At 53.1% G+C, this 13,901-nt stretch overlaps 1 long non-coding RNA gene across 1 annotated transcript in view; it reads right to left on the bottom strand.

Moving 5' to 3' along the window:
• Nucleotides 1-2,923: 2,923 nt before the first annotated feature.
• Nucleotides 2,924-13,901, bottom strand: part of LOC137210303 (uncharacterized) — an 89,017-nt gene continuing 78,039 nt past the window's right edge. Inside the window, exon 3 of the long non-coding RNA XR_010936448.1 lies at nucleotides 2,924-3,127. This is a non-coding gene — a long non-coding RNA (uncharacterized lncRNA). The remainder of the gene's footprint in view (nucleotides 3,128-13,901) is intronic.

Genomic DNA, 13,901 nt, shown 5'->3' with positions numbered 1-13,901 from the left:
CCAAACTCCCGCTTTAGAGTCTGTTTCCTAGGAACCACTCCTAGCACCAACTGTAGTAGGAGGTCAGGTTCCCTAGAAACAGATCAAAGATGGAGATGTGCATGCGGGGGTTGGCGGGGGGCAGGGGGCTTCTTGGGCAGTGATCTCAGCACCTACGTCTACATCTGTGAAAGAGGAAGGGCAGCAGGACTGGGCAGAGGGAGATGAACTCTGATGCACTTGCAACAAAGGCCTCAGTCAAACCCACGGAAATCTTAGAGCAGGTATAACCCTATAGAGATGTCCCCAAATGAGGCAAAAACCATCATTCGGTTATTGAATTCGAACTGCCTCCAGGGAGGGGAGTAACCTTGGGAGAGACCATTCCCTTGGACCAAAGACAATTCTTGGGAAGAGACTCAGCGGAACGCTCTTGGCCACCAACGCTCCCATTGACTGGGAGGGTGAGTACCTCAGTCCCAAGGGGGCAGTGCCTGGGGCCATTCCCCAGTACCCACAACACCCAGAGAGTGATCTCAGGCAACACAAGTTGGAGAGTGGTGCTCAGTATCAGTTGTTGCTGAGATCAAGGAGGTCCACTGGATTTGACCACAAGGTCACTGGAGACTGGGAAGCAAGGCCATTCAGGAGAGCAAAGAGGGAGGAGCCCATGCAGGAGGCAAAGAGTGAGCGGAAGGTGGGGAAGGGGAGATAATTGATTTGACCTCTCCAGACTCCGCCAATGTCTGGCTTCCTATGTGGGCCTAATAACTGGGACGAATGATCCTTTATGAATGGACGTCTTTGAGCACGGCCTGCATTATCTCCATACAAACATTATACAGACACATATGCACACTCAGTTACACACTGAGATTTCCAGAGGTGGGGATTCCAGCCATCAGCTTATGAGCAGATCTCTACCCTCATTCGCCGAAAACTGAGCTCTGAATATCAGACTTGCAGAAACAGAACCCACCTCTCCTCGTATACCTGGAAGGTCAAGCTACCCCCACTGGGGTTTCAGCTTTGTCTTTAAGTCTGATCTGAATCCTGGCAGCAACCCAGAGCAGGAAGATTCCAAGGCACGAACAGCATCATCAACAGCATTTACTGATTACCAACTCTGTCCCAGGTACCTGCTTAGTGCTCTACAAACATTAGCTCATTTCATCCTCTCCAAACCCTGTGAGGTGGGCATTTCTATTATCCCATTTCACGGATGGAGAATCAGAGGCTCCAAGAAGTTAGACAACTTGCCCATGGTCGCAACACCTCGTTGACAGCAGAACTGCGATTGTGATTCCAATAAGGTTGGAAACTCACTGTCCTTGGGACAAGCAGAACATGGAGAATGGGCAGGCTCATTCACTCATTCAGCAAATATTTAGGAAGAGCCTACTGTGGGCCAAACTGTTCAAAGCACTTAGGAAACTTCAGGGAGCTATGCCCACAGAGAGCCCTTCCCTTCCCTGGTCCTCATTTTCTAGCAGGAGAGATAGACATAGACACTAACTATAGTACAATTACACTTACTCGTTTGGGTATGTTGAAAGGTGAGCTGCAGTATGGCTCCCAGCTCTCCCACATCTGAACTGAGGCAGTCACTTCTCCAGCTGCCAGGAGTACTGGTAGCCCCTGGCAGTCAGCTGAGTCCCTCTCCTCCAGGACGGCCCTTAGAGAAGGTAGCTCTGTTCCCTTCAAAGTGACTCCCCAGGGCTTCCCTGGTGGCACAGTGGTTGGGAGTCCGCCTGCCAATGCAGGGGACGCGGGTTCGTGCCCCAGTCCGGGAGGATCCCGCGTGCCGCGGAGCGGCTGGGCCCGTGAGCCATGGCCGCTGAGCCTGCGCGTCTGGAGCCTGTGCTCCGCAACGGGAGAGGCCACAACAGTGAGAGGCCCACGTACTGCAAAAAAAAAAAAAAAGTGACTCCCCACATCCAACATCTGGTCCATAAGTGGTCATAAAGGCCCCTATGCCCTTGCCCCAATGCTGAGCAACTCTGAGTGTCATCCCAGCTCCACATGGGATCAGTTGGGGTCTTTGCGACAATCCAGCTTTTCGCTCTGCCCAGTTCTGCTTCCTTCCTCCCCAAAGGTATTGATCTGAGAACTCCTCCAAGAAACATCCTGCAAGCAAAATGATATGAGAGTCTGTTTCCTGGTGCACCCAACCTGCGACAGAAAGTCTACGTTCTGTGGGGGGAAAAGGAAAACCAGAGTGGAATAAGGGCCTTTGGGAGGGTAGGGGCTGATGGGGCAGCAGATAGGGGCATTAAATATAATAGTCAAGGTGATCTCATGAAGAAGTGATAAATGAGCAAAGACTTGAAGAAGGAAAGGGGGTTATCCAAGCAGAGATGTGGAAGGAAAGCATTCTAGGAGGAGAGGGAACAGCAGAGACCCAAAGGAAAGAGCACAGCCAGGAGGCCAGTGTGGCTGGAGTGACAGGAAGGAGGGAAAGTAAGAGAAGACAGGACGGGCTGGGAAAGGGGAGAGGTCCCAGGGAGACTTGCAGCCACTGCAAGGTCCTCAACCGTTTCTCTGAAAGGAGTAGAGAACTGCATGAAACTTCTGACTGGAAACTTCCTCTGGGGGACTTCCCTGGTGGTCCAGTGGTTAAAACTTCACCTTCCGATGCAGGGGGTGCGGGGTTGATCCCTGGTTGGGGAGCTAAGATCCCATGTGCCTCAAGGCCAAAAGAACCAAAACATAAAAAACCGGAAGCAATATTGTAACGAATTCAATAAAGACTTTAAAAACGGTCCACATCAAAAAAAATCTTTAAAAAAAAAATGAAAGGAACTTCCTCTGGTTGCCATGGACAGGCAAAAGCAAGCCAACCTATTTGGAGGTCTTTGCAGTAAACCAAGTGTTACCGAGTCCAAGCTCGTACTGCTCACCCCACGACAGGCCAATAAATTGAGAGACCAGGAGTTGGGGCAAGAAATAGCGACTTTATTCAGAAAGCAAACAGACCAAGAAGATGGTGGACTAGCATCCCAAAGAACCATCTTCCCTGAGTTAGAATTCAGGCTTCTTTTCTGCTAAAAGGAAAGGGGGTGTGTCTGGTTGTTGCAAACTTCTTAGCTCAGGAATCCTTTGTTCTTACAGCTGTTCACAGGTGGTCTGGCCACAAAGTTCCTGTAAACTTCCAACAAAACAAGTGTTATTCTCTGTTCTGCAACTTTTTATCTCTACGTGAATGGAGAAGTATTGCACCTTTAAAGGTCAGAGCCTTGAGAACGGGCTGTCATGTGTATTTCAGGCTATAGACAATGGTTCTTTTACAAAAGGTGCAGAGCCAGCATGACTAAGCACAGGCAACAGAGCATAAAGGGTAAAGCTAAAGGAACAGATCCAATATGGAGTCAGGTTTGCTCTTCTCTGTTACACAAGTAGAGGTCTTAGCAGAGGCAGTGAAGGTGGTGAGAAGTGGTCAGATTAGGAATGTATTTCTAAAATCCAGCCAGCTGAATTTGCTGATGGACTGGATGTAGGAAATGAAAGAAAGAGAGGAGTCCAGGAGGATGCCAAGGTGTTTGTGATATTGTGATTTATAATAAACACATAGTTGGTATTTATTATAATAATGGTACCCATTCCTGGCACAGAGTTCCTAAAACCCTTGGCATTTCCTAAGTGCTGAGAGCAATGAAGGTGTCCTTTGTTATGTCAATGAGGTGACTTTTGGAAAACCCTTAGGTAGGATGGAGGCTACCAACCACGTGATTTAAAGGGTTGGAACTTTCGATTCCAGTCCCCCCACACCCTCCCCCTTCACCTAGAGGAAGGGGAGAGGGGCTGGAGACTGAGTTCAACCACCAATGGCCAGTGATTTAATCAATCATGCTTATGTAAAACCCGAAAGGACGGGGTCCAGAGAGCTTCCCAGTTAGTGAACACTTGGAGGTACTAGGAGAGTGGTGCCCAGAGAGAGCATGAAAGCCCTTTCCCCATACCTTGCCCTGTGCATCTCTCCCATCTGGCTGTTCCTGAGTTATATCCCTTCACAGTAAACTGGTAACCTAGTAAGTAAACTGGTTTCCTGAGTTCTGTAAGCCTCCCTAGCAAATTATTCGAACACAAGGAGGAGGTTGTGGGAACTTCTGATTTAGAATTGATGGGTCCGAAGCACAGGTAACAACCTGGACTAATGATTGACATCTGAAGTGGAGGCGGTCTTATGGGACTGAGCCCTTAACCTGCGGATCTGGTGCTGTCTCCCAGCAGACAGCGTCAGAAGTGGGTTGAATTGTAGGACACCCAGCTGGTAACAGAGAATTGCTTGGTGGTGTGGGGAAAAAAAAAAAAAAAACACCTACACATTATAATTGGTGTCAGAATCAGAGTGTTTCATCCTGAGCAGTGGAAGGAAGGATTTGTCAAGAGCTGAGGTGGTTAAGACTGCAGTTGAGGAAAGTTTGGGGGAGACCAGGAGTTCCACTTTGGACATGCTGAGTTTGAAATTTACAGAGGAACAACCTTGGGACCGAGTAGCCAGCTGAGCTCCGTGACACGGTACAATCCAAGTGGGTGTGAGATGGGGCTCAGGGACACAATGGAAGTGGGTGACACAGGGGGCTCTGTGGCACAAGGGCCTGACTCTAGGGTCCTGTCACCTGACATTCCAAGATCCATTCCAAGCTCCTATGACAGCCTGATCTGTGAATGACAAACAGAGAAGCCTCCATGTGACAATAAAGAGTCAAACTGTGTGCCCGTGTGGGGCTGAGCTGAGAGTGCATTTGGAGCTAAGAGCAGGGGGGTCAGTGCAAATAGCGTATGTCCTTGTGTATGGAGGTGGTGGTGTGGGTATGCATGAGTGCTTGTCTGTGCGTGCTCTTGTAAGCGTGTGAATGTGTGTGCATGCGTCTATGAATACGGTGTGTATGTGCTTGCTCCTCTGTGTGTGTGTGTGTGTAGGCTTCTTTGATTCTGTGTGTGTGCATGCTCCTGGGAGTGTGTGTGCGTGGGTGTCACAGTGCCTCTGGCAGCTGGGCGCACACAGATGTGAGTGAGGAGATGATGCCAGCTCGGGGCCTGACACACCATAGATGCCTCTAGTTGCAAAATGCACGGAGTAAGCAAACAGCTGCTATCAGCCTTCGGGGAGGAGCACTTGGGTCGCCTGGAGAGTTGGGGTGGAATTCCCCCCGCAGCCACCCTGAGCCACATGGATCCCTCCGAGCCCTGCACTGACCGGTCCAGGACATGGAGGTCCCCATGGCTTTCCTGGCCCATTCCCTCCTGCTCCCCTGGGCTGCTCTCAGGCTGGGCTGGGGAAACTGCAGACACAGCTCCTGGGAGGGAGGCTGGTTAACTCTCCATTTGCCATTAAACGTAATCAGGAAGAAATCTATGTGGAGCCCGCTGCTCTGGCCGATAAGTGATTCCCTAGAACAACAGAGAAAAGCCTGGCACTAAAGTGCAGCCAGAAATGATGTGTAATTGGGATGAAAGAATCCTTAAATCTGTGTGCAGCTTTTAACTTAGAAGGCTTCAATTACAATTAATAGTTCCCTTGAAGAAGGCAGGAGGGGCGATAGAGGAATTCGAAGGCCTGAGCTCAGAGCCCTGGGCTCTATTCCCAGCTGTTTAGGGGGTGCTGGGGGTGGGATGTAAGGAGGGAGGAAAAAGCTGGGGGTGGGAGGAGAGGCTTTGCAGCATCTAAGGCCCCCTGCTGAGTTGCAGCCCTTACAATTTCCAAATGCACCAGTTCCCAAACAAGTTCAGTCGAACTCCTGGACCTTTGCCCAGCCTCATGCCCTCCCTGGAATGTTGCTAATGGCAACAATTATCGTGCCCATTTTGCAGACAGGAAATGAAGGCGATACACCTGCCCTAAGGCTCTGGAGTGCAGCTAATTCATCTGCATCTCCAGAATGAGAAGGGGTCTGAGAGAGCATCCCTCCTTATGGTTCACTGGGGGCACAGACATTCAAAGATGGGAAGGCTTTTGGAGGATATCACACACGGCAACAGTGTGGAGTTAGCCTCAGAACCCCTGCCTCCTAACGCCAGTGGCCATTCCTTCCTTTGCACCCCTGGCCAATAAGCCCAGAGCTCTCCAAGGAGAGCACGGTTCTCTGGCACCAGCCACACAGCCCCGTCCTTCCCAGCCTGCTCCCTGGGGTGAGGACTGAGGCCTGACCATGCCTACCTGAGGAAAGCTGGCAGTCTGCCCCCATGCCTGGGTCTGCTTCCTCCATCTGTGCTTTTCTGGGTCTGGGTTGCCTGCCTTCACCCCAGCACACAGACGTGCCAGCTCTCCCTCTACCGGAGACTTCCAGCTTCCTGCTCCAGTGTCATGCCTGGGGCTCTCCCTCTGGGGTCCTGCCCTAAGGGCAAAACCGCTGGCAGCAGGCTGTGGACAGGTGGCAGCTAGGTGCAAATCAGAATCGTGAAGCTGTCTGGCTGTCCTCCAGGAATGAGGGTTTGGGCTCTCAGATGACACAACAGACAGTCGGAGGGGGCCTTGTGGGCTGCCTGGACATTGCTAGTGCTGGCTGAGCGGCCACCCCACAGACTCCTGTGCTGACGGGGAATCCAAAGCTCCCTCCCAGGAGTTCGTGGGTGGCTGGGCGCCCAATCCCACGTTGCACGGCTTTGGAATATATTCTCCAGGCTGGCCTGCATCAGTCCCCCTCCATCTCTCCAGAGCAAGTGCAGCTGCCTGCTCCTGGCCCTTCAAAGCTGGGCAAATTCCACACATGGCTTTTCTTCTAAGCCTGAAAAATTGTGTAAGCACGTGCGTGCACACGTGGGTATGTGTGTGTGCACAAGCATGGTGCGTACATCTGTGTGCATGGGGGAGCTCGTGTACTCCTGTCTCTGCACAAGTGGGCCCACAAGCACGTACTTGTGTGCATATGTGTATATTTTGTGTGTGTGTGTGTTTCGTGCATGCATCGTTTTAAAAGAACGCAGCAGAATCCGCTCTGGGCCCTGTGTAGCTGAGCCTTATTTATAGCTCTCCTCTGTCTGGTTCGTTTCCTCTAACTTCCCTGCAGAATGATATGAATGAAAATGACACTATTGACTATCTCGGTAACCATAAAAGACCTTATAGAAATAAGATTTTTATAGTTTGTGGACTGGGAGAATCAAAAGACTAAGAGTTATGGACTTGGAGGATAGGAGAGAATCAAGCTGAGGCAGCAGGAGAGGTCCCACAGTGGATCGTCTGTGGGATTTTTAAAACAAACTCATATAAATAAAGTGATTGTCTTGAAAGAGTTATGAGAGCCCTGAAGCTGGTGGGCAATATCTCTGTGGCCTCTGTAAAGGCGGGAGAGTGGGCATGCCATCTGCCTAGAAGGAAACTGTTGCTTTTTCTGAGTTCCTGGCCCTGGCCTCCCAAGAGAGGCGAAGGAGGCTGCCCCAGGGCCGATGCTACCTTTTCTCTACTGGAGAGTGACAGTATTTGGCAGCCCTGGGAGAAAAGCCCCGGGGCTGGCCGCCCACTAGCTAGTGTGGGTCTGTAAAACCCTACGGGGATTGAGCCCACAGATTCTGGGTCAGCAGCCCCTCCAAGCTTGGATGGAAACCCCTCCCCAAAGAAGGCTGAGCGTCCAATCCCTGCGCAGTGACTCCCCCGGACCCTTCCTGGGAAGCACATCATCACCACCAAAGACAACCCTGCAGAGAGAGCCCCTGCATCTCCCAAGCAGGGCCTGAGCTCATCCATTCTAGCAAAATCCAAATCCAGTTCCCCAAATCTTTACCAATGACCACTTTGCATGTGTGGCTTCAGAGATTAACAAGACTCCATCCTGCCCTCAAGGAGCTCCCTATCTGGTTGGGAGTATGGAGAGGGGAAGTGTGGACGGGAAGTGTGTACATGCCTGCGCAGGTACACAGGTATGCAGGTACAGACAGAGAGCCATGTTGAAACTTGGTGATGAAACTCCTGAGTTTATTTTTCCCAACAAACTAGGTGTTGGGCCCTGGGCACAGAGAGCTAAAGCAGACTCCGTCCCAGCCCTCGAAGAGAAGTTCATGCCCAGTGGGGAGAGGGACACAGACAATCATAGTACAGACGTTAAGGGCTGAATGTGCAAACTGCCCAGGGAGCATGGATTACCTTTGCTTAGAGGATCAGGGAAGGCTTCTCAGAAGCGGGGACATTTCTGCTGAGACTGGAAGGACAGGGAGATGTTCATTAAAGATGAGGAAGGGGCTTCCCTGGTGGCGCAGTTGTTGAGAGTCTGCCTGCCGATGCAGGGGACGCGGGTTCGTGCCCCAGTCCGGGAAGATCCCACATGCCGCGGAGCGGCTGGGCCCATGAGCCATGGCCGCTGAGCCTGCACGTCCGGAGCCTGTGCTCCGCAACGGGAGAGGCCACAACAGTGAGAGGCCCGTGTACCACAAAAAGAAAAAAAAGATGAGGAAGAAGGGGCGTGCCTGGCAGGGAGGATGAGGTTGGGGAATGCAAAGGCCCAGAGGTAAAAGAAAAAAAAACAAATACGTTTGGAAAACTGCAGGGTATCCAGAAGGATTGCCGGCTGGGGGCCTGGAGGTGGGGGGCAGGAGGGAGTCAGAAAGGAATACTGGGTGCAGATCTTGAATATTCACCATGGTTCATTTTCTTCAGGCAATGGGGCAGCCTGCAAGCACTTTGGGAAGGGGAAATTACGGTCAGATGAAAGCTCATGGTGGACATACAGAGATCAGGGAGGAAGGGTGACCAGCCCAGGGATTCAGGCCGTGGCAGTGACATTGGAGAGGTCATATCGAAGGTAGAAAATCAAGAGAAGGTGGGAAGGGCTCCTCCCCAGCTTTGCATCTGCAGACTATTCCCAATCCAGCTAATGGATTTTCAGACAAAGAGCAGGATAGCACACTTAGCAGCTGAGCAGTCCACAGCCCGGCTTCCCTGATGTTTCTCCTTCACTTTCTCCCCTCGTTCCAGCCTCCCCAGCCCCCCACTTGGTCGAAGCCCTCTGCAGAAACACTAGGTCCGCACCCTCTTCCACCATTAAAGGGATGGTTCTGAAAACCAGACAGAAGCCACACCACCCGGTCGGGCGGCCCATTGGAAATCACTGCTAGGACTGAGAGGCCATCCTGCCCCCTGTGTCCTCTCCCCGGGGACCTGGGGACCTGGGGTGAAGGTCAAGGAGTGCCTGCCGCACTTGTCAATGCCCTGACTCCTTGTCTGCAGGCATCGATTCCTCTCCTTCCTGACCTTTCAGGAGAGATGCCCTGAATTCCATGCCCCAACATTACAGAGCCCAGAGACTCTAGGAGACCAGCCCCCCTGGCTGCAGGCCCTTTGGGAGAACAGCCTGGTCTGACTGCCGCTGTCAGCCGGCCAGAGAGTGTCTGAATCATTGGGAGTGGAGCGGGGCTGGATTCACACCGACTCAGCCTTGAGTCGAGTTTATGGTTCTTGATTACACCCAGCAGGGAGGCCTTCTTAGTGATGAGAGAGAAAATATTCAACAACCTGTCTTTGCAATGTGCTGATCTCTTGGAGAGAAGGGAGAGTGGGAGGGAGTGGGGGAGGGGTTTGAGAGAAAGAGAGAGTGACTTACAATATGTGAGAGAGGAGAAGGGTTTTTTTTTTAATCCTGGGCTCCCCAAAACTGCCTCAACATTTCCTCTCTCTCTCTTTTCTTTTTTTTTTTCTATGTTTGGCTGCATTGGGTCTTTGTTGCTGCGCGCGGGCTTTCTCTAGTTGTGGCGAGTGGGGGCCACTCTTCATTGCGGTGCGTGGGCTTCTCATTGCGGTGGCTTGTCTTGTTGCAGAGCAGGGGCTCTAGGCACGCGGGCTCAGTAGTTGTGGCATGCAGGCTCAGTAGTTGTGGCTCGCAGGCTCTAGAGCACAGGCTCAGTAGTTGTGGTGCACGGACTTCGTTGCTCCACAGCATGTGGGATCTTCCCGGACCAGGGCTTGAACCTGTGTTCCCTGAAATGGCAGACGGATTCTCAACCACTGTGCCACCAGGGAAGTCCCTCATCATTTATTTTTGCCTTGGGGTAACTCTGAAGCCAAATGATCCCACCCCTATGGGCCCCCGCAAGCCCATGGAAAGCTTAGAAGGACGTGGACCTGAGCATCGGCTCAGAGCTGGGGGAGCAGTGCTGAGCGGTGCTGCCTCTTCCGAAGCCCCCTTCCCTCCTTCACAGCCCTTCTCACATTCTGCTTTGTATTCAAACTGCATCTGCTTGTGCTTGGCACCCAAACACAGTGCCTGCCCCGTAGTCGTGGTAATAAATGAACAAACAGGACTTCCCCTGTGGTGCAGTGGTTAAGAATCCAACTGCCAGTGCAAGGGACACGGGTTCAAGCCCTGGTCCAGGAAGATCCCACATGCCGCAGAGCAACTAAGTCCTTGCGCCACAACTACTGAGCCTGCGCTCTAGAGCCTGTGAGCCACAACTACAGAAGCCCGGACGCCCTAGAGTCGGTGCTCCACAATAGAGAGGTCACAACAATGAGAAACCCCTGCACTGCAAGGAAGAGTAGCCCCCGCTCACCGCAACTAGAGAAGACCACACACAGCAATGAAGACCCAAAGCAGCCTAAGATAAACGAACAAACGGAAGATGGGTATGCATCGTTCTCGCACCCCATGAGGAGACCCCTTGTGCCTCCCACAGCCCCAGTCCAACAACTTGTACAAAGTCAGCACCGATTTTGTATTTTGGATAAATGAGTGAGTGAATAATAGATCCCACACCCTACAGGGCTTCAGCACTCCAGCTAGGCTGCCCTTTACTCTGCTATTTCTGAAGCTCATTCTGTTGGCACATCCCATGCCCCCCAAAAAAACAGGATGTCAGGGAAGAGAGGAGGCTTTTTGGAGACTACTTTTTTAGTTGCTTCTTAAGAATTCATGAGAACTAGCGTTTTAAATTATTGGATCTGAAAGCACCTCCCAGTGGATCGCTATGGGGGATGGGAGGCAGGGGTCCCTCCGTTTCTGCAAGAACCCAAGCTCTTCCTTCCCAAGCCATCAGAATGGAGACTGGGGGCTGACGGTGTTCCCTTTCCTCCTGTCCGTCACGTCCTCTCTCCACCCTCCTCAAGTCCCCAAGGGCTCTCCTATGGCTCACTTAAGACCCCTGCCACTTCCCTTTCTGCTTCAGCCTCCTTACTTGAGGGATGGAGAGGGGCTACTCAGAAGAAAAAGAAGGCACCCTTGCCTTTTCATACACAGCAGATTCCAACCTCCAGCAAGTGTCTTGGGATATTGAAGAGAAGGGGGGAGCCCGGAGCCCAGTGGGGAAGGGATGGGTGGATGCCAGACCCGCCACCACCAGCAGAAGAGGGGAGGCTCTCACCCAGGACCATCCCCCGAAGGGAACTTTGCAAGATCTCCCAAGCTTGCAAGTTCAGTGTCTGTGGGAGTCAGGCGTTGGGCATCTGGTCGACCCTGAGGCAAGCCAGTCACAGGCTGGGCTCTCCAGGCTGCCAGGGGTCCCAGAAGGGCCTCTGCCTGCCCAGCCTTCCTCTTCCAGGGCTGAACCCTGCGGCTGCTGAACAAGCGTGTCAGCCAGTTTCCCTTGCCTCTGGCTCTGTAAAGCATGGTACCCACCGAAAGAGGAGGGGGGGCGGAGCCGCAGGGACGAGGCCCGAGCTCGGAAACTTTACACTGAAAGTTAATCCACTGAAGCATAGCCCAAAATAAGCGCACTGCCTAATGTGCCGGGAACTGCCGGTCGCAAGGCCAGACTGCTAGCGGATGTCTGTGCATCTCCGCCCGGAGACTGCATTTAGCGCCAGCGAGGGAGTCTGGGCTGGAGCGCTGCTTTCACACCGACTCTGAGCCGTGAGTTTATGGATCTTGATTGCACCCAGCAGGGAATCCTTTTTAGTGATGAGAGAAAAAATATTCAACAACCTGTCTTTGCATTGGGTGTGTTGGACACACTTCCCTGCTTCGGATTCAGACATATGCAAGTTGTGGGAGTGAAACTGCTGTCAGCAGGCCAGAAACACTCCTCTCCTCCCCGAGTCCCCGTGGAAGGGGGCGGGGAGCCCAGAGGGGCCGCGGAAGGCCCCAGCTCCTCAGGGAGAGGAGAGGCAGCCCCCCCCAGCGAGGCCCTCACCCCGGCCCCATCCCCAGCCGCATCCCCAGCCGCCTCCTCACCGGTCCCCAGGCCGCCCGCCTCCCTCCCCTCCCTGGCCCGCGGCAAGCGCGCCTGGGCAGTCCTCCGGGGAGCCGGCGCCCGCGTGGGGCCCGCTGACAGCGAGCCCAGTAGAATATTGTATTAGTTGGTTGTGAGCTGTGTTCTCGTCAGGGTATCTGAGTTTCACAGAACAGACGGGGTGAGAGTTTTTGTGCTATATCCAGATTGGCTTAAAATAATGTCGTTTTTGTAGCTTATTAAACCACAGAAACTACACCAAAGTCATCTACGCTGCTGCCAGCAAACTCTCTGAGTTGGGGTTCGGGTAAGAGCTGAGCTCAGCCCGGGGCTCAGGACCCCAGACCCCAGGGCAAGCGGGGGAGGCGGGGGAGGAGAAGGCAGGCAGCCATCCTCTCCAGATGCCTCCCTGGGGAACAAGGCTGAGGGGTCTGCAGCCACACTGGGTCCCTCCCCGACCCCAGATCCACCTCTGGGATGTCTGGGAGAGCTCAGGGATCGGGCCCTATAGGCTTAGGGGCCACTCCGGCCTGAGGCTCTGCCCTGAGGCTGGGAGAAGGTGGACACTGCCTGCAGCCGGGGGAAGGCTGAGAAATGGCTTGTCCAGATCCTATCTGGGGAGGCTGTGTCTAGACAGGGGTGATGGGCATCGGAGTTTCGGCTTCTGTCTGGGTTTGCCACCTCCTCCCAGAGCTGCGGAATTGGGAAAGGAAGGGGCCTGACAGAGGAAGGGCTCGTCAGCGCCCCATCCTGGCCAGAAAGTCCTCTTCCTTCTCATTTGGCAGATGGTCCTGCTCCGGGTCCCAAAGGAACGGGGGTGTCTCCCACGTGTGGGGAAGGTGGAGACAAGGGGGAAAGGGTGCCTATGAGACCTGAGCAAGAAAAAATGCCCAAGCTTCCCCTGTTCTACGTCATCCTGCCTAGATCTGAATAACTGTAACTAGAGCTGCCACGTGGTGACGAATCTCATGTCATCTTCAAAACTAGACCTACGAGGCCCATGCTGTAATGACCTCTATTTCTCTATTAGTCAGATGAGGAAACTAAGGCTCAGAGATGCGGAGTGATTTGCCCAAGAACACACAGCTAGAGTGGTGACGTTAGAATCTGAACCCAAAATGACCATCGAATGAGAGTTCTAACCACTGTACCACAGGGCCTCGCTGGGATTTGAGATTTAAGAATGACGTACAGCTCCATTTCTCTTACAATCCCCCGTGTGAGCTTTTTAGAATTGGAGACACCTAAAGAAAATGAATAATATTTGAGGGGAAATCAATACCCCTCCCCCATTTCCCGATGTGTCCACTGGCCATGCCTCTGACCTCCTGCCTTCCCAACCTATGGTGTCCATCAGGAGAGAATCCAGGGCCGATCCAAATCTCTCCAGGGCCACGCAATGCCCTGGCCATTTCTCATGGGCATCTTGTCTCAGCCAGCAGGGCCGTGGGCTTCCCTGCCCTGCTGAGGGACCCATGGGTATAGCAGAAGCTACTCTCCTCCTGTCATCTACATCCACCCAGGTGCCCAGACACCAAGGAGCTATCCTCAACAGCTCCATCACACCCTCCACATCCACTCCACCACCAAATACTGAGGCTTCCACCTCCTCCATTGCATCCCCTCCCCTCTGCCCATCACCCTACCCCAGCCCTGGCCTTATCATCCTTCCACCTGGACTGTTGCATCACTCAGCTCACTGGCCTCCCTGCCTCCAGTCTCTCTAATCCATGCTGGAGCCAGAGTGAGCCCTCCACAGTGACCTGCCACTCTCCTGTGTAAAACCTGCCCGGGGGCTCCCACCACCAGTGCCACCTGCCTGGCTT

Source organism: Pseudorca crassidens, chromosome 2 (assembly GCF_039906515.1).
Source record: "Pseudorca crassidens isolate mPseCra1 chromosome 2, mPseCra1.hap1, whole genome shotgun sequence".
Lineage (NCBI taxonomy): Eukaryota > Metazoa > Chordata > Mammalia > Artiodactyla > Delphinidae > Pseudorca > Pseudorca crassidens.
This window is presented reverse-complemented; position numbering and strand designations above follow the sequence as displayed.